Source organism: Aythya ferina (assembly GCF_964211825.1).
Source record: "Aythya ferina genome assembly, chromosome: 7".
Lineage (NCBI taxonomy): Eukaryota > Metazoa > Chordata > Aves > Anseriformes > Anatidae > Aythya > Aythya ferina.
In genome coordinates this window covers 12,849,383-12,874,884 of record NC_140302.1, presented here as the reverse complement: position 1 = coordinate 12,874,884, position 25,502 = coordinate 12,849,383, and the positions used below count along the sequence as shown (strand labels likewise).

General features: G+C 40.2%; 1 protein-coding gene across 11 annotated transcripts in view; it reads left to right on the top strand.

The window, feature by feature from the left end:
• ZMIZ1 (zinc finger MIZ-type containing 1) overlaps positions 1 to 25,502 on the top strand; it is a 352,041-nt gene that overhangs the window by 135,039 nt on the left and 191,500 nt on the right. Inside the window, exon 4 of one of the 11 annotated variants that reach the window (XM_084526376.1) lies at positions 2,289 to 2,409. The exons of 9 other annotated variants lie outside the window; for them this stretch is intronic. The gene's annotated coding sequence lies outside the window, so the exon portion shown is untranslated. Of the gene's footprint in view, positions 1 to 2,288; positions 2,410 to 10,994; positions 11,100 to 25,502 lie in introns of those variants that run through there. One more of the 11 variants, XM_084526378.1, reaches the window with a different exon arrangement.

Here is a 25,502-nt window from a genome sequence, read left to right as displayed (position 1 = left end):
AGGAAATTGCATGGTGAGCATCTTGAGGCCAATACCTTTGCTGTAAGTTGAAGTAGGTAGTACAGCCTGGAAAAAGCAGGCCTGGGTGGTAAATTGTGAAGCATTTGTAGCAGTAGAATTGCTTAATAACGCTGAGAGTTCTTTCCTGTATGTATTAAAAATAAAAACGATGGTGGGCCTAATCTCAGACACATGCACGAGTGTTTTCAGCAGATAGTCTCTGGATTTAGAAAAAAGATAAGGTCTAATATGCTAAGGAGGAAGGGTTTATTAAATTTTTAAAAAACTTTTAGACATGTTGAGTCCCTGATAATCTGAGCAGCAGATACCTGTGGTTAGGTTTTTGAGGAAGTGTCTTCTGTAGGCATCTCAATATTATAACCATAGTTTTTCAAAAACATTGTGAGGCGTAATGCTATTGAATGAGATACCAGAGTCTGAAAAGCCCCACTCAATAAACTGATATGTTGTTCAGGAAATTGATGATATATCAAAAGATGTTTCTCCAGATAGCAATCACTGGTATAGCTTCCCAGAATAAATGTGAAATTCGAACACAGAGAAGCCTGTGTCTGCTTGTAATGGTGCTGGTTTTGTGTGCAGAGTTCTGGGCTGATGTGGAGAGGGGTTTGACACATGACAAAACGAATGAAAACGCTTTCAGCCAGCAGTACTTTCTTGTGACCTTAAGCATTCCTTTGTTTGTGTGTGAGATTAATTCAATGAACATTTGATGGTGTTTTGTTTTTAATGACCAGATATACTGGATAAAAGCAGGTTCTGCAGTTAAAAGCTGAGGTATATATTTAAGCTGAAGCATATTCCCCCAAACAGGAATAGAATTATGAATGTATGTCCTCCTATCAAATCTTCGTGCACAGGGCATAGAAGGCAACATCCATGGTGGCTTTCTTATTTACTTACTGATTTATTTGGAATAGCAGAATGTTTTCTTTAATCTGTTTTTAATGGTTAATCCATAATTTGATAGTTAACCCAGAATTTTTCATCTGCCCTCAAAGATTTGGGAATGAAGCAGTGCCCACTGGTGACAAACTTGTTATCTTGCATTCAAGTCACTCAGTAGAAGGAACGCCAAGGTGCAGGACTGGGTTTTGTCGTGCCGTGATGGGTTGTACCTGCACCTCTCAAAAACAAGTGTGCCTCAGTTAGTTCTGTTAAACTAAAAGTTACTGTCGTAAGGGGCAGTGATCTGAGCGGAACCACAGCAGTGCTCACAGAGGCCTGTTGCGTGTGACCCCTTGGGTGGGATCAGCTGTGGGCACAGCTTCTGAACCTGGGAGATACACCAGGAAATGGGAAAGCTTCAGGGTGAATGTAGTTCAGGCTCTGGGAGGCGGGCAGGTGTTGTCTGGTCAGTCGGTCTGCTGGTGTTTTACAGGCCTCTGGAGGTGACCTTTGTATTCAGTGTGTTGAGTAGCATGAGTGGGCATTGCGTGCCCCCACTGAGACACTGCTGAAGTGACCAAACCCGTGAATGAGCTGAGCGGCTGCACTGAGCAGCGTTCTCACAAACTGGCCTAATTCCATCTCGTTCCACTTTCCTATCTAATAAAGTAAGTGATCTTTGTTCACACGTGGATGTCTTGGAGTCGTCCCTTACTTACCTTTGTGACTGCACGTGTGCGAGAAGGGGTTTGGTTTTTCCCTGTTTTACGGGAGACAGACAGGGCATGAATTGACTTGTAGCCTGTGTGTGTGCTATCTTACAGTGCTCTGCACAACGATTGTGTCTCAGAGCTTTTCAAAAGCTGTGAGGAAGGGGGCTTGTCGTATGTTTTGCGTTATGTTTAGAGGATTCAAGAGCAAACCGCTGCAGTCATCTGACTGCAGAGAATTTTGCCTTTGCTCACTTTGTTTAATCTCTAAAAGTCCTTATCAAAAATCATTACTGTTTCGAAGTCTCATGAAGGTGTAAGAGCCTTGTGCCTCCTGAAGGAAGCCCAAAGCAGTTAATTTGTTGTTTCTTTTCAAGGCAAGGTGCAATGTGTCTTTTGTGTAGCCAGCCTTGGCAATGCTTTCCCCTCCCCAACTTCTTTGTCCCCCTTCTTCCCTTCCCCCGCCTCCCCAATTATTTTTCCAGAGCCCTTGGCTTGCTGCTTCTCGGGCAGCAGCAGCAGCTGCTAGTGCTGTCCTGTAATTCTTCCATCCCGGTCACAGGGGACTGGAAGGGAGAAGACGGTCTGTCTCAGCAGCAGTCCACCAGCTGCTGCTACAATGCATAATGTGTAAATTTGCAAAATATAGCTTTTAATTTTGCTTTGCAGTCAGAATGAAAAACTAGAACACACCACCACTGCCATCATTGATTGATTAATAGAAATCTACGTCCTCTGCTCCTTGGTTTAGACTCAGACCAAAAGTACTGGAAGTGGCTAAAAATAAAAGGTAAGAATCCTGACAGACTTTAAAACTGATGGAGTAATTAACAATGCAGTGTTGTATATATATGCTTGAGAATACACCATAGGAAAAAATCTGTTGAGTAACACAAAATATTCGACTACATCAGAGTATAAAATTATGCTTATGGTCCTATTACTTTCTGAAGTGTGCAGATAAGCAGGGTTTCTTTGTTCAAGTGTCAGTGAATGAGGGAGTTGTACATAATCTAGCATAAGCAAGTTTCCTGAAAATGTATATTGAACTGCATTTTTTGGTTTGGGGGCTTTCTTTTGAGGGATCAGAGAGGAGGAAGGAGAGTAGGGAGCATAGTTGCTATTCATTGTCTGCTAGCCATGAGGTTAGAGCATCAACAATGGTCTGTTCTGTGCCTGGTTGCATACTCCGAGTAAGGAAGCAGCACATAGAAAAGGTAAGCAATCCCCAAAGTACCCTTATAAACGGGTTTGTAACCACTTTAAGTGTGTATTCAAGAATGACCAAATCTCCTTGTTAGACTATTGGAGAACCAGCCAAAACAGGCCCTGAATTTTGTGATGGAACTGGTATTCGCTGAATAGTTTGACTCAGTGTGTAGCTCAGAAGACCTGAACTGTAAGACACTATTCATCCATAAAAATAATTCATGTGGTTGTGGCGCACATTGTTGGCCAAAGAAAGACTGCTGTGTGTAGAGCTGAGAGAACTAATCTTATCACAAGTCAGTTTTGCAACCAATGTCCCTAAAGACCATGTTGCCTTCTTTGTTTTTTCTTTAAGTGCTCTGAAGTCCTTTGTTGTAGAAGCTGTACGGGAACTGCAGTACACGGAGGCTGGCACAGGAACTTTTCTGTGCCCGGTTGTTATGGGGAGCACGAGATGGTCTGTGTCCAGGCTTCCTTGCTGGTGGAGGAGCTGGTGGCAGCTGGCTATCTACTTCTCTCAGTTGGTTTCATTAGGATCAGGGGACTCGGAGAAGCCAGCTGCCGTGTTGGCATGCCTGCTAGAGGTTGTGCGTGAGGGACGGTGGTGATGGTGTTGGCTGTGGGCTGCTGCCCTCCAGCAGGCACCACAGAATAAACCCAAACGCTGAGCAATCGCTGCTCTCGTTTTGACAATGTGTCCACGTTATAACTGTTCAGCTGAACAGCTGCGAGTATGCTAGCATGTGGATTGTACATTTTGCTACTAATTAGTATATGGTGTGTCCAAACCAAAGCTTCTAATGCAAATTCGCCTGGATTTGTGTGGGAGCAGATCTGGACCTTGCCTTTGTGGAACAAGCAAAATCTACTAGTCATGGCATGGTGTAATCTTGTGCCGATTCCCAAAATCACCCATCCTCATTTTTGCATATTTGATGTGATGCTAATATCAACAATCTGAAGTGATAGTGTAAAGAAACTCTAATCTCACAACATATTACTCCCAATAAATACATTGTACAGACATCCTGGCAGAAATAAACTCAATCTAGGTCTATCTTTGGGACTCCAAATAAAAATACAATTAAAATAGTTTAAAGAATCAGCAAAGCATACTACATGTATGTGTATGTGTGTGTAGCTATCATCTAAAATTTGTTGGATTTTTTTTTAGTCTATGAAAACTACAGCCCCAAGTGTACCCTGTGCCTTCCAGCTCCAGGGCAAATACAGTAAGAAGAGATTTATTATATGGTGACCCATTATACAGGCACCTGGGAGGTAAGAGAAAGGAAGAGGAGTGTTTTGCCCTGACGTCCTTCCAGATATTTTTTTTCAAATAAACATGGTATGCTCAAATATTTATATAAAAATGGTGTTCAGTGGTCTCATTTAATTGAGGAGGGAAGTCAAATCCAGTGAAGTGCAGACGGCTTGTGTAGTTCAAGTGCAGTGTTTTGGGTATACTGCCCACACACTTGCAGAGAGAGAAGATCGAAATGAAAACAAGTAAGAGAGACTGTTGACAAATACAGCAGAATACTTGGAAACACTGCTTCAGCTAGTGTTCATAATACTGCGTATTACTAGTTTTTCAAAGTACCAAAAATTAACTATTGAAAACAATCTGAGCTTTAGATCTTAAAGCAAGACCACTAGGGTACGTTTTAAAACTTCAGTGGTAGCAAAACGGATAGGAGCCAGCTAATGTCCTTCTGACCACATGGCAGCAGAGGCCTCTAAGACTCGCAGTAAGGATGCTAGGAAAGCAAGCTCTCTTTTTCCAATATGTGTTTTCATTTGTCTTCCCCTTGTAATAAAGGCATCTACCTTCTGCCAGTATTTCCTGAGCTATGCAGTGAATTCTTTTGAAGATTATTAAATTGGCATTTTCTTGACTTTTCCTTCCTTTCAAAATTAATATCTTTAACATTTGACCAGTCAAACTCCCAGGCACAGCTTCTTCCATGCAGCAGTAGTTATCTCAGCACTGCAAACAAGACCCTTGCTAGATGCTGATTCTTACAGCACAAGCTGTTTTCCATCTATTCTGCAAGGAATGATTTCTAATGAAAAGAACAGCATTAAATTCTCAATGACAACCAACCTTTACTCATTTCTTCCCCTGTGGGATTTGATCAATCTCTGCAGCTTCCTGCTTAGACGCCGTACACAGGGGATACCACTTTGGGGGCACAGCTAACCCATGAATAATTGAAGGAGTGGTTTTTGAGGGAATACTTCGAACATTCCCAGCAGCTACAGCCTGACTATGCATCTCCCATGTAACGCTCTTTACATCAAAGTTGGAAGGTGGCTTTTACTGTTGTATCATCTCTGTAAAACTTAGACTGTGTAGTAAGCCCGTAGTCTAATCTGTTGATACATTCTGATGCTTAGAACAAAATATTTTAAGGCAGGAATGATAGAGAAAGGGATAATAGGAAATAGTTTCAGAAGAGGAAACTAAAAGCCCATTGCAACCCTGAAAGAATATGATAACTAGACAATGGGAAACTTACTGCTTAATTTCACAGCTGAAAAAAGCCTTGATAATCAGACCTTATAAAAATACTTGTTTCCCAAGATCTTGCCCTTAAAGGGAGGGAGGGAAGGAGAAAGAGGCAGAACAAAACATAAGTTCCAAGCTTGCTAAACATGTCACTTGGGATAACATCACTTCTGTTTGTCCTGAGTAAACACAATGCCAGATCAAGAGCCAGAGGATAATCTTTCACTCTAAATTGTTTTCCTGTAATATCTGAGGCTGCGCAGTACAAAATCAGGAGTGGAGAAGCTGTCCTCAGTCTTTTGCTTTGCCTGCTGATACAAGCATGATTTTATTATACAAACATTTGCTCCATTAATTGTGATTATTCCTAATCCTCCATTTTGCTTAATGGCAAAACATTTCACTGGAGGAAGAAAAAAATTAGAAAAAAATTAGATTAAAGTGAAGACTTTTAGGCAGTAAAGGCTACTAATTGAAACTAGAAGGGATTCTCCCATGATGTAAATTCAAAATTACAAAAATTACTGCTAGGATAACTGGAGAAGTAATACCTCAAAATCTTTATACAGGCATGTTTTTATGTGGTCTAATGCAGGTTTGTTTTTTTTTTTTTTTTTTTTTTTTTTTTCCTGCACTGTAAACTTAGCCTAGCTGTAGTAAACATTCATACCTGTAGTTAGACATACATGTATGTGTGTTTGTATGATGTGCATTGTTTTTTTTGGCTTCTGCAGGAATGTAGGGGTTTGGGTTGTGCGTGTATACACACAGAAACCTCTAAAAGCAAGTAAATCACAGAAGTGGATGCTGGAACTTCTTTTGTGTGTTATTTAGTGCCTGTCCTCTCCTGCAACAGCCCTGCTTTGAGGTTGTGGAATACAATGGTTTTTTGTGTGTGAAGTTTGAGGGGCTTTGTTTCATTATTTTTATTCCTCCGCAGGCTGTGCTATACAGCAGTGTAGAGGCCTTAAATTTTTTCTCCTCTGGTAGTGCTTTCACCAAAGCAAAGCTGCAGCATGTGGAGGTTGACGTAACCCCCCTTCCTCCCCAGCCCGGACGGTAAGTGCCAGCAGCGAGCTGCTCCTTCCCGCACCACAAACCCTGACCGGCAGGCACAGAGCTGGGTGCTGAGCATGTATGAGCGTCCACATGGACGCTTCGCCGAGAAAGTCAGCGACAGTCAGTGCTCTTGCTGGGTCTCTGGAGTGGTAGGACAGTACTTTGTAGTGACTGTTGAGGCCGAGTGTTATTTAGTAAAGCTTTTGAAAGAAAATATCAGACCAAAAGACAAAAACGCTCAAATACTCGTCAGTAATTTCTGTTGTTTCAAGGAATTTAAGCCTACATAGTTGTGGGTCTTTGGTTATTTTCAGTGTCTTGTTTTAACACGATTTTAGATTCATAGTGTGGCATGTGGGTTACATCATTAAGGAGCCCCAGTGAAACACAAATTCACGTGGTTGAAATGTCTGTCTCTGAAATCAGCTCATTTCTGTACACTTTCTGTTCCAAGCCTCCTCCTGGTCCCCCACCTCCAGGTCCATGAGGCGTGAGCCGGATTAGCTCAGTGGCTCTTATCAGGCCTCCTTTTCCTGTTACCCCCAGATAAATTTATATGACTTCAAGAATGAACTCCAGGCATAACCTTAAATCCTGCTGGGGACAGGAGCTGCATTTGCTGAAGCTCTGTGCTGGTGAATAGTACCCCACTGTGCTCTATATGGGAAAGTGTGTGGGTGGCAATTTACATGGTAAACAAAGGCAGGCAGGGAAGGCAGATAGTTAAGCTTATGTTTCTTAATGCTTTCGATCTCTTTAAAACGTTGCTGTTGAGAATTAGCAGCAAGAAATATCACAAAAGGAAGATTGGTGTAGATTTTGCTATTTTAAGTACCAATCTTTAATTAAAAGGAATTTTAATGCATGTTTATTGTGAAATTCAATTTATGATTTGAAATTAAATTTAGGAATATCAATTGTGCTGATCTCTTGGTAGTAGCAAATAAAGACTATACCTGCATCTGTTCCCTTTAAAGATAAATGGGAACCTTTTATTTCATCAGCAAAAAGGGCTCACAGTCTAACAGCGGACGTGAGATCATCCCCCTCCTGCTGCCTTAAATAGGTTCTTTGCTTGTTTGTCATCAAAGGTGTAGGGAGGGAACATGAATTAGATGGCAAGGGAGTAGAAAGAGTGTCAGGAAGTATTGACATCCTTATTTGTGCCGTGTATCTACTATGTGACCTTGGACAAGTCTCTTCACCTATGCCATATCCTGTTATTAGATTATAAATCTCTGCTGGGAGAATGCGTGTTGTAGTTCGCTTTGGTATCTGGCAAGGGGTCTGTAGATATCAGTGTAAAACAAATAATAGAAATAAGGGCAGCATTTTTTTCTGGAACACTAGCTTTTGCTGGAGACAGGGGTTTCTGCTTCAGCCCAACTCTTCTGCTCTAACACCCAACTTAGTGGCAAACAAGGCTGCGGCTCTGCTGCCTTCCTAGAACAATTTTTAGCAGGAAAAAAATATTTTTTTTTCAAGATAAATGTTCTGAGTGACTGTGTAGCCTTTGAAAAGTGTTACAAATACATTGAAAAAAAATAAAAATAAGATGTGATTAGTTGCAGTGTTTTTTCCTAGACTGAAGTAGAAATTTTCCTGTGGCATGGGTGTACGAGTTGTGTGTTTAAGCCGAGGTTACCACGCACACTTCCCGGGGGAAGGCTTGTCATCCAGAAGCAGCCCTGCCATGTGGTTACCGATCCCCACACACATCCTAACAAGTACAGCTCATGGCACTTCGGGGAAGTAACTGGTTTATTCCGTGTGATGAACCTCTTGTTCCAGTTCACCTCTCGTTTTGAACTGCTGCCCTGCATGCCTGTGCTGACACAGGGAAGGAGCCTGGCCTGGGAGATGCTCCCTTCCAGCTCGCTGACTCGCATCCAGGCTGCCTGCGTGCGCTGCCATGCGGAGAAGCTGCTGCTCTGAGCGGAGGGAGAGCTCCTTGTGCAATGCTCCGCGTCACGAGGGTTTTGCTGGTACAGCTGGCCACAGACTGCTTCCATCCCTGTGCTGAGTACGGTTTGCAGAGTGGCTAATCTGTGGGCATTCAGCGCACTGTCTTCTGCAGGACTTGCCGGGAGATGTTTTATGGATTTGCATGTCACTACGAGGAAGAACTTGCTTGATTATTGCAATTCGGCCAGCTTTTCTCTGGAAAAGCATACAGATCTGGAGGAGCAATTTTTTTAAAAAAAGAAAACACCTTTGAGGCACTTAGGAAACAGGAATTATATTTTTCAAGATTTTTGTTTCTAACGCGCTAACAAAAAATAGAGACAAGTGAGATTTCCACACAACAGTCACTTTAATTCTAGGACTTGAGTCTTTAATTTCAAAATAACATTTTAATTCAAAATAACATAAGAAAGATTACTTTTTAATGGCTTTATAATGTCAGAAAGGATAAATATGTCAGTCTAATCTATGTGCCTGCATAGAACCAAGAGTCTCCTTTGCAATAATATTTCTATCATGCTGTTTAATTTGTTGAAGCTTTTAAAAGATGTCATGTGATGCTGTAATGTAAAAAGTAAAAAATTAAGATAGCAGAGACATGACATGAATACAATGTAATGTTCACATGGTTCAAATTGCTTTGAATAATATTCATATGCTGTCCTTATTTGTTCCTTGGGCATGACCTTGCTAATAGCAGTGAGGGTATTGACAAAAGCCTTTCCTGATAATTACATCCTAAATATAATTAAATATGAAGGTAGTGCTAGCAAGATGCTAATTGGCTTACTAATAAACTTAAGATTTTTCACTTTCTGAGAGCCATGAAATCAGAGCACTGGCTCTAACAGTTCTCCAAAAGCGGAGACCGCTGCTCAGAGTGCCGGAGTGAGCCAGCGGGCTGTCCTGCGCTGTCATAGCGGGGGTCAGGGCTTTGTGCATAAGGCACTGGCGAAATGCTGGCTGTGTATCCACGGGACCTCAATTAATCCCACCATGTAGAAGAGGTGTAGTCCTATTCGCTGTCATTTCTTGTCCTTTTTGATTATAGGCATACTCTTTTTGTTTTATGTACTTACCAGGTTGATTGTTGGCTTAGAGCACTGCTGCAATACAGGCAGCTTTAATGGTGTTTGCCATCGTGTGATAAAACCATTTGGGATTGTCTGTGTAAATAGGGGATATTTCAACTCCAACCATTTTTACCTGTTATCAGTTCAGCTGTTGCAAAGGCAACAGATGTTGCTTAGACAGCCCGCTTTATTCTTCCAAAAGCCAAAGCTCTCCTGGAAGAAGGCTGTGTAATTTTCAGAACCAGTCTGGAATGGCAGCAGTACAAGACCAGCAAGACAAAAGGAAATGGAGGTTTCAGCAAGTGCCTCTGTAAAAGTTGGAATGCAGCTGATTCACAGCAAGGCAGGCTGCTGTTCCAGGACATGGTGTGCATGTTGGGTAAGCGTGGCTACCGGCAGGGGCTCACGAGGAAGCCTGGCTTCCCTCAGGACATCTCAGCTGGTTTCACCTCAAGCTGTCCAGTCCCTTTCTCGGAAGCTGTCTCCTCTGCTGCAGCAGGGCTGGCAGAGCTGCTCACAAACAGCGGCTGCTGTCCTGCTCTGAATGACAGTCTGGTTTATTAAGGAAAACCAAAAAGCAGTGCTCCTGACATAGTAATCTGTACAGTGGCGGTCTACCTATGACACATGATGCGCGAAGCCTTGAGCTGAGGCCGCTACACAAGGATGACCGTGCACTGATGGCTTTCAGTAGCAGCACGTTCCAGCAAAGGCTAGAAATCATTCAGTCTACCATGAAGTAGTTGTAGGCAGTTCAGGAAAAAATATTGCAAGTAATTGGCAGGAAAAGCCTCTACTACTTTTTTTTTAAACAACCTATTTTTCCTGAAATTTCTCTCTACGAAATAAAGGTTTTGAGTTATTGCTGGTTTTGCTACAAGGCAAGTTGAAGTTTAGCTCATCCCCTAATTTATCAAATACAAGGGACCTACAGTTGAGTCCAGGTATAGGAACATACATCTGCTGAAACTTGTTGTGATACAGTGAAATTTTAGGCCCTGGTGAAGCATTATATCAAACATGATTTTAAACGTATTTGTTGCATCACTTAGAGTTTTTGAAACCTTTGACTTTATCCTGTAACTGCTCTCAAGAGCTGATTTTTATCAAAGTTTCATTATATAAATCTTTTTCAGTCTCGGGAAGATAATGCATCCTTGTGCAAAACTGGCTTCTCACTGAAATCAATGAACAGCGAGAGCCAGTTGCTTGCAGGGCAGTGCTATTGTTGCAAGGTTATCAGGAGGTGAAAGGTGCTAATCAGCTATTGGCTCCAATAACTCCTATGAGGGAAATATGGGGAAAAAGATATCTCTTTTTGTAAATGAGATAACATAGTGGATGACTAAGGAAGGATTCTGACCTTTGCTGTAAGAGGTGCAAGTGCAACAAGATTTTGAGACTTTAGGAAGAGGAGGCTTAGATGCTCCCATCTGGGTTGTAATGGGGAGACTTCTGCAAGGAGCATTCATAATGCTTGTCATGGGTTACAGCTGTGTATCCTGCTTTAAAAAGCAAACCTTTTTCTCATGCCTCTGAACTGCTGGGCTTGTTTGGAAGAAAGAAATACCACAGAAAAGGCTATTCTTGAAATATTTGTAACCATTTGGGAATCGGGAAGAACTGAAACTCTCCTAGGATTTCTAGACCAAAGAGATGCTGGTAAGTATGTTGGCTTCTGGAAGCCAGCCTGAACCTCCAGGAGTTTGGAGGTTTGTATGTTGCTAGTGGTAATTGATGATGCCTGAAAAAACAGTTTAATATATTGGGTTTCGAACAAGGAAAACTTGCTGTGAAATATGGATTGTAATGTATTTTAAAACATTAAGAGAGCTAAAGAATTATTTTGTTTTCTTCCCCCTTCTGTTTCTGTTCCCAATAAATCTGAAACACTGGTGTTATGGAAATGATTTAAGAGACCAGTAGACACTCTTAAATGTGAAAGGTAGACACGTTAAGATTCTGAACAGCATTTTGCTCTCTCTCCTTATTTGAAGAAGCATCTCTTTAACATTTAACACTATTAGCACATCAACGATGTAAAAGATGATGGTAGCATGTTTAAAATATTCTGTGTATTTTTAACTATCTTGTATATGTTGTCGTCCTGTGTTTATAACACGACGTGTAGTAAGTTCAAAACCTTGAAAATTCCTTATTTGTGTAGTTGTGAAACGTATGAGAAAAAGGATTTTTCAGGCAGTCTACTGAGTTCCTATCTCAGATGAACTGGAAATCCAAAGTCATTACCATTTCCTATGAACAAAAAAGTTGTAGGAAAAATTGCTTTGAATTGGTGTCTCTTAAACGAAGCGGGATGCTGTCCACCCTCCAGCTTCTCAATAGCTTTGTCTATAACACAGCTCTATAACAAAAATATTGCTATACCTGCATTGTTGCTTGAACTCTTGAGCTGCAGTAGCTGCAGTGGTGGTGCACTCCTGACCGAGACCCTGGCTTATTTTAGCCACTGTCAGAAGACTTGACACTCCCAATTATTGAGCCTGTGAAACTTCCAGTATCCACGGCAGGGAAAGTTGGTATTTCAGAATATTTCAGATTCAGACACAGTTTTCTGAGGGAACTTTATTTCATCAGGAAAGCCTATTCAAATCAGTAATCCTGGGTCTTTATCCAACAATGAGCTGCATGCAAGTAGAAACCAGCTTGTATGGAATTGTCTTGAAGGTTCAGTGCCTCTGAGTTACTGAAAAGTATCTTCAGAAGATTACAGATAAAGCTACTTGGTTTAGGTTCCCTTTAGACTTTATTGCTGTTGTTTTTTGACCATTTTGGAAATGCCACCTTGCTGTGAAAGGGCTTTCCATGCAGAGGTCTTGCAGATACCAGCAGATAGGAGGGAAACAGGAGCTCCCAAGGAAGTTATCCCTTACCACACCTTTCCTCTCTTGGGTGTTAAAGACTGTTTGGAAAGCTTGTTTGCTTTGGCAAAACTTGTAATTAAATGAGCAACTTTCAAGAAAAGTTTTACTAATAACTTAGCAAAGGTAGTGTTTTAACAGTTATGCTGTGTCTTACAGCTTAATTTATTGATTAATGTTTAAGCAGAAACAATTGAGATGCAGTATATTTTGGCAAACTAGCTAGTTCTCGTTTGCATTTGAAAACAATCAGACAAAACTCTAAAGCCCAGGAAGAGCTGTTGTATCTTCATTTTTGTTCTATTAACATTTAATCTGATTTTAAGGCAGAGGAAAAAATGCGGTTTTGGAAAATGCTGTCATTTAATGCTCAGTGATAGTGTCTGCAAATTGTCGTCCCTTGAGCGTTACCTACTGTTGCGAAAAGGGAAGCATGCTCGTATTTTTATTATACCAAAGAAATCAGTACACTCTGTTTTTATTTAAATATATATATATGCATTTAAATAGTAGTGCCTAAAAGTGCTAGTAAAAGTTTTGAGATTTTTGAACTATAAAAATATTTACTCATGTGCTAAGGCTAGATTTTAGAAAAACACATGAACACGCTTAACTTTGGTCTCGATCTTATTTTGCAGGGTATTTAGTGTGAAGTTACCTGTACATGTTAGTGCAGTCCTGACTCAGAGCTGTGTCAATCAAACAGCTTAAATAGATAAATAAATACATAGTTCCATAGAGATTAAGTGAGCTCCAGCAAATCCAGGCTTTGGAAACTTGCAAGTCCAAGGATCTTGGCAGAACTCTCTTTTATGTCAAAACTAAAAGTGGGTATTTTTTGTGGTTGATTGGCCTATTCAAAGGACAGAAGAGAAGGAATTGACCTATATTAAAGGGCAGAAGAGAAGGAATGCAAGCGAATCTGCAAAATGCTCGACCTACAGGTAACTGAGTAAAACCACCAGATTTTGTTCGCTACACACACACAAAGCAGGGAGAAATGCTGTTTTCATCTTCTCCTTTCCTGAAATTGCTTCTAGACCAGCAAACAAAGTGGATAGCATCTATAAGAAAGGCTGTATCCATGTTTGCAAAGAGTATGCTTTACCAATCAGGCAGAGTTTAGGAACAGGCTTACTTAGCAGATCCATCAAATGGGGAATGGATGAGAAATAGCCTTGAGTAGGATAGAAGAATTTTCAAAATGGCAAAGGAAATCTTTTACAGCATGGTGAAGGACTTTACCACACCAAATTCCAAAGAGAAAATGCTTCTTAAATGCTCAGCTACGTGTTAACTACTTATATATTTTTAAGAAGAATACTGTCTTTAAAATATGTTTTAAAACAAACACACACCAAAAAAAGAAAAAAGAAAAAAAGCTACTTTTCAGCAATAACTAAAGGCAATAAGCCAAGACCAGGAGATGTAGGTTCAGTTTTGGTTCTATCAGTCTCTTGTATGGCTTTGGAGAAATCGCTGGCTCTTTCTGGGACTTAGTCTCTGTCCTCCAGTCAGAGGTAGAATCATTTCTGTCCTGCCACTGACAATCTTGAAAATGAAGCTTGTAAAGTTTTTCAGCAGTAGATGAACCTAGGTGTTTTTTTTTTTTTTTAAATGTGCCTGACCATTATTCAAATGTAGTCTGCTAATACTGCTGCAATCAATTAAAAGTAAGATTGTGTTACGTTTTCTTTTTGCATACCAAGCCAGGTTATAGATGCGTTTGACAAATCAGAAATACGAAACTTGTTCCCCTGATCCCCACTATCTCATTCTTGTTGGTAATTATGCTATTTGGTCCCAGCAGAAGAGAAGCTTGTATTAGTGCAGGTCCCTCTGGTTGGTGCTGCACACCTTTTCTCTTTTAACAGAGTGTATTTCCTAACAGTTGGTACATTTTCAATTGAAAGGTTTGTTGCAGTCTCCTTAAAGTGAAAACAGAAACATGAGGTATTCAAGTTGGAAAAGGAAGCAAACAAACAAACAAAAACCACCTGCAACTTGTGCGGTACTGTTCTGTGCTTTTTAATCACATTGGGCAGCATCCCAGGGGTGCCACTTTACCACTGCAGCCAGCCAGTGACTTAATCTTAAGTAGGATTTTAATGAAGATCCTGGTGAGGATGTAGTAAAACATCCAATAAAGGCACTAGTTACCTTTTTGTCACTTTCAGCTCCTGCAACATACAAACTCCTTTTACCAAAGGCTATTTTGTACTGCTGACAATCACAGCTCTTAAGGTTTTTTACTTTCCCTCTGTCCCCACAATTTTGTTTTAGGATCAAGCTGAGACTTGTTTTTGTTTCTCAGCTAGTCTGAGCCCCCTCCCCAGTCTGAGAGCAGTTACAGATGCTCTCCGTTAAGATCAGCTTCCTTTGTTTAGCCTTGGAGATGAAAAATCCCTGCCCTTCCTCCCTTCCTCCAACACTGATTACCTTCTGTAAACCTGCTTCAACACCTTGTTGTTCAGAAGAGGGTCGTATGGGATGGAGAAGGGATGGGAGAAAATGCACTGGGGAGGGTAGCGGGGGAAATGAGAGTGCTTGACTGTCTGTGTAGAGATAGATTTCTCTAGCTACTCCACAAAGCTTTAGATCTTTACAAGCTTCCTCCCAAGTGCCTTTGTTCTTTGTACAGCTCACTTTCAAACCTGGCATGTGGAATTGTTTTATTCAAACTTTATTGAAAGACAAGATGTACCTTAGAATTAGAAATATGATGGGCTGTCAGCCTCCTCCCCAAATTCCATCAGATCTCGATAGTTCTTAATAAATGAACTGACAGCTTATTAACCAGATGGTACAACAGGAGCTTCATTCTGATGTGAAGTTTTAAATTGTGTTGTTCTAACAGGTATGCAATTTATATCTACCTCTTCATCTTTGGGAATGAGAAGTGAGCAAGGAAAAGTAGTTTTTCCCCTGATTTGCGGTCATGTTAAAGAATTCGAACTATGTCAAAAGTTAGGATTGGATATCTTGCTGAAATATTCTCAGGCTCTGAGAAATTAAATGGCGAGTTATTTAAGGATTCAGTGAAAACTTGGAGTATTAAAGAAGCTTAATGCTTTTTTTTTTTTTTTTTTCTGATTCCTGGTAGACAAACATCATATCTAACAGCAAAAAGAAATAAGTAGTTAGTTAAGTAGGCTTACAGGATCTTAATTTAAATGTTTGACGGAAACTAGACAACTGGCAATGAAGAATAAGTGTTATTCTGTTTATTGCACTACCCATACCTTTTCTACCCACTGTAAATATTGTTGCATTAAAAGCTGATTTAAAAAAAAATAAAAATACCAAACACCACAGTGATTTTCTACACAGATATAATTATATTCATTTTCTATTTCCACAGCTAGTGAAGTGCCTTGCTGAAGGACAGGCATAGCGACACCAAACTTCTCAAGTGTCATCCAAATAGAGGTCATACAATTTTTCATTGGTAGATGACTCGCTTGGTAAAATTGGTCTGAGGATACAGCAGTAATGAGGGAATGGTGCTGCTAGCTCCATATTGCTGGGTGGTTTTGCAAAACTGAGTTTTTCTTCCTCAAGTTGTAGAAAACTGTTAACACCATGGAAACTACCACTGAGAATGATTCTTGTGTTTATCTTTTCACGTGGAAGGTCAGATACAACTCAAGTGAATTGGGGACTGCAGTGTTTATCAGATCTATGACCACTTCCTTTATAATAATTAAATCATAGTGTACAAGAAATGGTGCTTACAGCCCAAAACTGTCAATACATTTTTCAGAGAAACAGGTTGGAACAAATCAGCTTCAACTTCTTATCCATGGTGCTGCCCTGTGGGACAGCCTGGGCACGCCACAGGGCGAGTGGCTCCCCTACCTACTGTTTTTTCTCTGTGAGAAATCACGGGATGCTTCACAAGTGAAATGTGAGCTCTGACATGCCTGGTGGCCGCCGGACAAGTTGTCTGTCAGTGGAAGATAAGGGTTTTCAGCCTGGTGGGGCTTGCTGTGCCAGCACGGCTTTGTGTGGGGTGCTGGGCCGCAGCTGCGCGTGGGCCTCAGCCGCGTGCGCCTCACAGCACGCTCTGACTGAATGGACATGGAGCTGGCAGTGTGATTGTGCGCCATGGTCAGCTGCCCCGTGGTTCATATCCTGTATTCATAGGTTGTGTGGACCTGTATTAATAATTATATTTACCTGTTGCATGGAAAGTTCATGTTGTCTCTGATTCAAGGGCTGAACTTCACTGATCTCACACTGAATCGTTCATTGGGTGTTGCTAATATTTATACAAAATCTCCTCTGGCTGGTAAATTTTCTACCTTGCAGCTTTAAATCCAAATATCATTTTCCTTAGTACTCCCTTTATCACAGGCTAGCTACGAGTGACAGACAGCTCAGGTAGGGTATTGGTTTGGAGGAGTACCAGAAGCTGCCATCTCTCTTCCAGCATTACCTTTTGATACCCAGTAAGGAAGCCATGCAAGAGCTGCAGTGCTGTGAGAGTATTTGTCAGGGACAAAAATAAAGATTCTTATTAGCCTTTACTCATGAAGGTGTGTGCTGTAGTATTGCTGTTTATTCTGAAGACCAAGAAGTAGAAAATAGTGTATGCTTTCATCAATAATATATATGAATCAGGGTCAGTTTTTTGTCTTTCACGTTAGTGTCATGATTAGACTTAGAAGAAACATGTCTCTGTACACTTGCGACTTCTGCGCCGTAACTATTCCAGATTCCAAAAATTCCTGGACACGCTTAGGCTTTCTCCAGGAGCTTCTGCTGGGCGGGTGAGTACCTGCCTGGTGCGTGTGGTTCCACCACGCTGCACTGGGGAAGCCCGCTGAGCCCGGCACCGGCCCCAGTGCCAGCCATCAGACACGCCTGCATAGCCAGCATGCACATTAGCTCAGAGAGAGACAGAAAGCTCCTGGAAAATAACTGGAACAGACCTCAGAAAAACAATAGTGAACTAAATTAGTGATTTTTTTTCTTTCTTTCTTTTTGAAGGCAGCTGTCTCCTTGTACAGTTGTTGGCAAAGTAACTGAATGTTAAGCAGTTTGTCTGGACTGAGAGTCACAACTGTTGGGAATCTTTGGATGCTGAGATGGAAGTTTCTTGCTGCGGAGGACAAGTTAAAAATTTGAGAGAAAGAACACAGTTGAGTGATACAGAATTTTGTAGATTTCCTCAGCACCAAAATGCTGTTTTCAATAGACACATCTCTTGAGTTCTGTGTTGAGGCTGATATCCATGTTATACTTTTAGAAATAGATGTTCTGGCCTAAACAAAGCTCTGTCTTACCCGCCCCTCTCCTCCTTTGGAAATTTATCAGAAAGATGTGAATTATATGTATTCCAGCTTGTGCAGTCTCCATTATAGTTCTTAAGCCTGAGCTTATGCTTGACTGCATCTCACACAAAACATGGTAGTCTGCTTTGCTATTACTTCCTTAGGAAGCCTTGTAATTAGTTTCTTCAAGAACTTTCATAATATTCCAATGAAATGTGAAATCCTTATGAAATAACTTATCTTCCTAAGAAATGTAATGCTATCTTTTCTAATAGAGTAGTAAATACTGTATTTTTAAATGTCATTTATCCAATTAGAGCTTCAGACTGCATCTCATGTCATGATCCTTTCATGTAGTCCTATCCAAGACCATGGGTGTCTTAGGACAAAGCAAAAAAGTGATTGCTAGTTTTTTCTCTGTGTTGTTAGTGATTTTATTATGTGAGTTTAATGGAAACTCACACAAATACTAAATTGGAATGTAAGTTTATAATTATGTGTGTAGTGTAAGTTAAGGATAGAGGGTGAATGGAATGGACAAATGGGAAGCACAAGAGCACAATTATCATTGTGTATACTATGAAAAATCACTACAAATTTAAATGAACATTTGAAACATAAACATACCTTTGAAAACTAAAATTAAATACTAATATAACTTATTTTTTTTAATGAGAGGGCAGTTTACTGTGTAGGAGAACCAATAAGCCACAGTTTGGTCAATGCCGTTAATTGGAAGAGGCTGAAATGATCTTTTGCCTTCAAAAATTATATGTAAACATTTTTCTGTTTTGAGAATAATTGTGGGTATTAGAGTATGGAAATAATGACTATAGTTCATACTATGGCAATAGTAATATATATGAGAGACATTACTGTTGATTCTGACTTACTAATCAATGTCATGGTTTGAGTATGGCATAGAAATAATTTCTTCCTGTTTCCTTCCTTTTTCTCTTCTCATCTTTCCAACCTATGTCCTTTCCCAACATATTTGGTGATGATAACAAAGCAAATGACTTGCACAGTAAAACATGTAAAAGAATAAAAACAAAAATGAACCTCTCAAGCACACGGTTCTGGGATATATAAATCTATTCCCTTTTGCATCAGGAGGAATTTAGTCTTAGCTGATAGATACTGTGTTTTCCACTTCGATGTTCAGGTACTGCAAGGCTATCATTCAACCCTTTCAGAAGGGATTTTGGTCCAAGGATCTCAAAAAATTCTTTCCAATATTTTTAGTAGAAAAGATTTCACCCACAAAGAAATGAGACAGAGTAATTAGGTCACTTGCCTAAGGGCACATAGTTGAGTCAGTGTCGTAAACAGGGAACAAGGTTGAGTTCTGGAACCAACTCCCTTGATATGAAATTTGAAAACACTTTTCCCTAATTTTACCTTCAGAAGGTTCAAATGCAAAAAAACAAAAACGCTTTTAAAAAAAGTGATACATTTTTTGTGTGTAAATAACTTATATAAGTATCACAGATAAAAACAATGAATGCCCTCAGGAAAGAACTGTGCTGCCTTTTGTTGGTGAAAAGGGGGATAAAACCTACCATTTCTTGCTGACAAAACTTATTTAGCAGTGTTTTTCTATAACAAAATCTGGACATCCACATATTAGTTTATCTTACTGATCTGCTAAGTGTTTCAGGCATTCTTGAGAGTTTTAGCACTTGTGACTATTCCTTAAAACATGTCAGTATTAGGCCTTTTCAAGGATTTGTAGATTTTTGCTATACTGCATTCTCTGCTGATCACAAAAATACATAGTGATGAAGACAGTAAGCTATTTGTAAGTATTGCAGAATTGGAAAAGGAATCTTTTTTTTTTTTTTTTTTTTTTTTTCATGGAAGATGTCTGTATATACCACAGAGCAATAATGAATTATGTGTTAAAATCACAATTAAAAAGGCTATGCTACGATTCCTATGAATCCGCAAAAGGTGATTGTCTCTTTGACACAGATACTTGTATTTATAATGCCTGGTGGAAACAGGATTTTTTTTTTCCTTAGATGTTGTGGAAGAAGGTATAGTGTCTGTCACTCTTAAGTTTATGCTAAACTACATCTTCCATTAATTTGTATTAAAACACAGTTATAAAAAACCTCAAATATTAACCTGAATGTTGCTAATTGATGTCTTTATTTAGACGTTTATCTAAATATTTGAAGACACAAAAAAGTTTTAGACACCTCTTAAACAGAGAGAGCTAGCCTGTAGGTTTCATGATGGTGCAGCACAGACTTATTTTCTATTCATATTTAAAAAAAAAAAAAAAAAAAAAACACAAAAAAACATCCTCATTTAGTTCTATGCCTGAAAAGAATAAATGTTATGTAGAAGGTTTAAAAATATTCTTAATGGAAATTTAGACAAGGAGAATTTTCAACTTCAAGAGGCTTCTCTGCATTCCATATGGACTGCAGAAGTTTGTAAATATCAATATGGAAAAGTTTTCAGAAAAGCAGGGTAAAGAGTGGGCTTTAGTCAGACTTGGCTAAGTTGTTTTGGATTGGAAAAAAAAGATTTTTAAAATTCTTTTGCTGTTAGATCTCACTGTACGTTCTTCTTGTGGTATCTTGGAGATCTTGTACAGTGTTTTTATGTAACACATGCAGTTAAGGCAAGTGCAGGTTGTTAACTTATATGGGTAAGTCTGTAAAAATCCCATTTGAGTCCTCAAGCAAGAGTACAAAGGGTTAAGGTAAGTTTTTTCTGCAAATACAGCAACCATAGGGAACCAACTTTGCAGTTTTATTACACCCACTGAAATCATTATCCCAAAATTATTACAAAGACAAAACATAGCATTTTTAGTACAATGAAACTTTTATGGTGTTTCATAAAAAAGGCTAAATAGTTTGTATTGCCACATAGGGGATGGGTGTTTTACCTGTATTGCGGTCACCAAGGTTTCCCAATTCAGGTAAGCTGTTTTTTAGCTGTTACTTCAAACCTTCATGTTGCTTCCATTAGAGATTCCATATTAAGTAAACAGTCTGCGATAAAAGAAATTTCACTTAAGTAATTGTCGGGAAAATAATCATTTTTGGAAATGCTTTTTAAGCATTGTGCTTCAGTAGTGACTTACCATTTCTTTGAGTTACTTTATTTCTTGCTTAGTTGACATAAAAAAATGTTGATCCTCTTTTTGGAAAAACGTTCAAGATCTGACATTTTAACTTAATCATAGTATATTTATCAGTGGCAAATGGGGTACAGTGGAATTTTTTGAGCCGGTCTGGTCATTTAATGTAGTTGAAGGGTATAGTTTATTTGATAAGATGTGCATTACTCTGATAGCTTATTCCATTGTTTTGTTGTCCAAATCGCTGGGTGTGTAAGAATTAGACTTTCAGTAGTCACACATGAAATTAAGTTCCATAAACCTTTGCTTACCTCCATGGAGGGAGCAGTTAATTTGTAAGTCGGTAAACCTCCAACCTAACTGAAGTGCTTGGACAGCTCAGTCTGAGATGCTTAATTTGCTTAATTTTGTGTAATAGGAACTTGCCACCTTGGAGATTTTTTTTATTTTTTATTTTTTTCCTAGAAATGCTTCTGAAAGTAAAAATCAATCTTTTTCTTTTCCTCTCTCTAGTCTTCGTGTGGAAGGAAATACATCCTGCACATGAACTGAAGTATGACTGTAGGCTGGTTGTTTTAAGCAACACACGCTCTTTTGATGAATTCCGGTCATTCTAAAAAGATAAATGATGCAACAGTTACAGAAACATATAGCTTTCCTTTGAATTAGTCTTTTGTAACATAAGTAAATTATCCAGAAGGCACTCGAGCACAACACTTTGATAATACAGGTGTTTAAATGGTAATAGCTATTGGAATTGGAATGGGAGTGAAACAATAAAGTCATTAGGGTGTTACAACATGAAATTAAGCTATCGCTATTACTGAGCAATATTATTATCCTAAAGTCTGCAACTCACAGAGCAAATGAAAACAATGTAATACCCCTCTAACAGTAGTTTACATTAGGATTTAGTTTAGCCATGATGTTTGCTAGTGTTGTAATATCTTTATTAGACAGCACTTGTGAGCTGGTGCACTGTATTGTAATACAGAAGGAACAGCATAGAGCTGCTGAACATCTATCTGAGTAAATTCCTTTCCTTAGAAAAAATCATCTGTTGTTTAAAATCCTCACCATCGTGGTGGCTCTCATGTTACTGTTAGCAAGGGTGTAGAATATTAAGAATTTCATGTTTAATATTTAAAATAACTATTAATACAGAAAATGAATATTTCCTTGATTTCTCTATGAATATGTATAATTGTAATGACAATTCTCGTTGTTTGCTCTAAATTCGCGGCTTCTGATTGCTCAGTAATTGTTCTTGATCATTTGTCATGTGAAAACGAAATCGATGTTTATGACTACAATGGCAAAAAAAAATATCTAAATAATTTCACTTGAACCTGACTTAGTCTGAGTGGAAGTTCACAAGGACAGCGTTCTGCTTTCCATTTATTAGTGCACTAGTGAAAAGAACTAATTTGTTTTCATTGTTCAAAACCTTGGCACTGAGACAATTCTTGCAGTTACTTACAGTGCTGGAGACACCCCACCTGTGACCTCGCTGCAGTTTGCTAGCCCGTATACTTGCCTAGATGTCAAAAGAAAAAGATATTTTTAAAAATATAAACAAAATATTTTTCAAGAATCTGCTGTGGTTTAGTGCACATCTAAAAACTTGTATGGCTTCTTTGGGGCGGATCATAAGCTGATATGTATTATCGCAGTGCCATAGGAGCAGCTGGAACAAGGCAGTAAGCATCAGCTGATAAATTACTTCCTTTTGTTTTTACAAAGAGGAATTTCTCAGTTGCAGTATCACCTGCATCAGGAATTCCTGGCATATGTTTGTGAGGGGCTCACTGCTGCTTTTCCTTTGCAGCAGCTCTCCCTCGCTCCATGCTTTGCTCTGTGTTCCTGCCTCCGCTGCCAGGCACCGGGGCTTGCACCGACTTGGCTCAGGCGCTCCTGTCTGTGCTTCCCCTGCCCCTCTGCCCTCAGCACTGGGCACAGGGCTGTTTCCGAAGCAGCACCTCTGCTGAGGAGGGCACAGTTTACAAATTAGGCGGGGTGAAAAACGTTAGGAGTCTGCAGGATCACGGTGAGCAGCAGCCCTGCTGTGCCCGTCTTCCAGACTTTCACCTCTCTGCGCCACATGTAAGCCCAGAAGCTCCCGCTGGCATTTGCTGCCCGCTCTCTCCTGCTGACAGAGCAGCGCAGGTAGCTCTCGCTGCCTTGGCCCGCACCTGCTCGCTGCAGCTCACCAGCTGTGCCAGGCGGTGCTGTGCACACAAGGCACATGCAGGAGCGTGGGTTGGCTCGCCCCAAAACTAACCCTGCACCTCGCTGGTGGCTGAGCCATGCCTGTGCTGCACGGCTGGATGTGCGTGCCTCGCGTTATGGGCTCTGAAGCCCCTTCTTCCTCTCTCCCAGCTTGCGTGCTGAGACCGAGATGGCTGAGCCATGGAGAATAATCCCTTGATACGAGTGGGATTATTCACATTTACAGTCAGGCCCCTGCAGCACCTACTGCAATGGTGCGCTGAGCTGTGCCCAGAGCGTGGAAATGCCAGCGCGGAGCGCACACTGACAGGCGACAGCCACACACGGCACACATTCACTGCTGAATCTTGTTGAAATTGCCTTTGTTTGTGAGGGAGTAGTGCTTACGGCTGCTGTCTTGTCTGTGAGGATTAGCTGGGACTCTGTGGTTCTAGGAAAAACAGCAAGTTTTTCCTTCTGCATTTCATCCTTTGTTGCTGCGTGCTCTGCTCTTGCGGTCTGTTGGGCTCATCTGCTGCTCTGCCCAGCTCACTGCTGCTACTACAGTAGCTGCTCTCGGGAGGAAAGAGAAGGAAAGAAAACAAATGAAACGTGTTGTGCATAGTTTGCCTGACCTGAATGTGATTGTGAAGTTTACCTGTAATGTTTCAAAAGCTCTGTTCAGTGTAACTTCGTTTGCAATTGCAGTTGTTCTGCAAAACCCTTCTTCGTGTGGACCTGAAAATTAAGAAGCTGGTCATGTTTTTGTAACTTGTGGGGGATACAGAGTTTGTTGTATGAGGGGGTACTATTTCTTACAGTATTTTTAAGTAACTTGCATTGCAGGATTTAAACAAAACTATCCTTCCTTTGGGCTGACACTACGAAATGGGTTTGTCTGTCATTTTACCCTGGGAGTCATAACCTTGAATCTTGACTTAGCTGGCAGGAACCAAAGAGCTACATCTCAAGGTCTGAAGTGACAATGAATGTGCATTCGAGTACTCTGGGGTTGTCTTGATTTATATTGCTGTCTTCCTTGCATAAATGATGTCTGGTTTGGGGGATTCTGACAATAACTGAGAACACTGAAGTAGCCAGTCTTCAGAAAAGGGGCTTGGTTGTTTGAAATGAGAAGGAAGTGTGTGTGTGTGTAACATACTTGTAGTCTTCCCTTAAAATTCAGTCTTTGTCTCTTCTTGGAGCCTAGTCAGGTTTGGTGACTATATGCTTTTAATCTAGACAAAAAAGAAAGAGAGAGAGAAATGGAGGGGAGGGGAGGGGGAGAGATAAGAGGTGGAGGGGAGGCATGAGAAAAGGCATGCCAGCTAGTGCAGCTGCAGGTTTTAAGCTTTGTAGGAGCTGAAGCAAGGCTGTAGGCTGTCAGCACAAGTGAAGAAAAGTGCTGGAAAAGATCTGACAGACATAAACATGACTGCTTTCTGCAGCTATAGAAGTGCAAAGGAACAAACACAGATCTTGACATACACCATCCTCCTCCTTAGATAGTGTTACAAAATCCATGGGTAGTCACCAATTTGTATAACCTATCAAAGCCCAGCTCTCTTGAATATCAGAAAAATATTAGTTGGCTAAACCTGTATTAACCTTGTGTTAGGGAGATAATTAGAAATCTCAGACATCTTACTGTAGACATCTGTGGAGAATATTGTGTTTTGTTCTCAGAAATTTTAAGCAAGCCAGTGACAGAGCTACTCAGATTCCTGGGGCTGTTTTCGTGTTGCTGTGAATGTGCATGGCTTCACGAATTGTGTTTCTGTAAAGATTGAAATCACTAGGAACAACCAGGATTTCTTGATTTCATGATCCACAGTCCTTCTGTGTGTGTGGTTAAAAAAAAAAAAAAAAAGGATTAAAATGTACAATTTCCTTACTCCTGTAAGAAATCTTGATTTCAGCTGGGGAAAAGCACTTGAAGGTAGGAAAGTTCAGTTCCTGTATCTTTACTCCAGCTTGATGTTATTCTTCTTTATTGTCATTAAAAAAAAAAAGAAGACATAAATGTGTTTCCAAAAACAAACAAAAATATCTTATTTCCAAAACCACACACCACCAAAGAGGGAAATAAGGAGGAGATAACCTGATTAAATGAAGGACATGTAAATTGAAAACATGATGTTTCCTCTTTGAAGGATTTTAAAACATTGGACTCCGTTTGAGTTTGGAGAACTGGCTTTCCCTTCAGGAAGTGTTTGCTCCCTGCTGCTCTGCAAAAACAGTGGAAAAGAGAAACCTTTTCAAGTCACTGTTTCCACTGTAAATAGAAGAAGAACTTGCAATGCCTAGTTTCCATTTTCCTCTTTGTTGTTATTGCTGGGGATCTCAAATCCCTATTTTCTTTCCCTGAGTGAAGCCCACACGGGAACCAGATTAAAAGTTAGAAAAGGCTTGTGGGAGAGCGAGAGGGAAGGAAGGAGAAAGGGTTCGAGAGGAAATGGCCATGCTGCATGCATCTGAGGAGCAAACACGTTTCCGTGGTGTGTGTGTTTTGGAAATGTGTCTGTTTGTAAGCGTATCTTCAAATTGCACTATTCAGTAGCAGGCTGTGGCAGCAATGCACAGCAGTACTTCCAGTGCA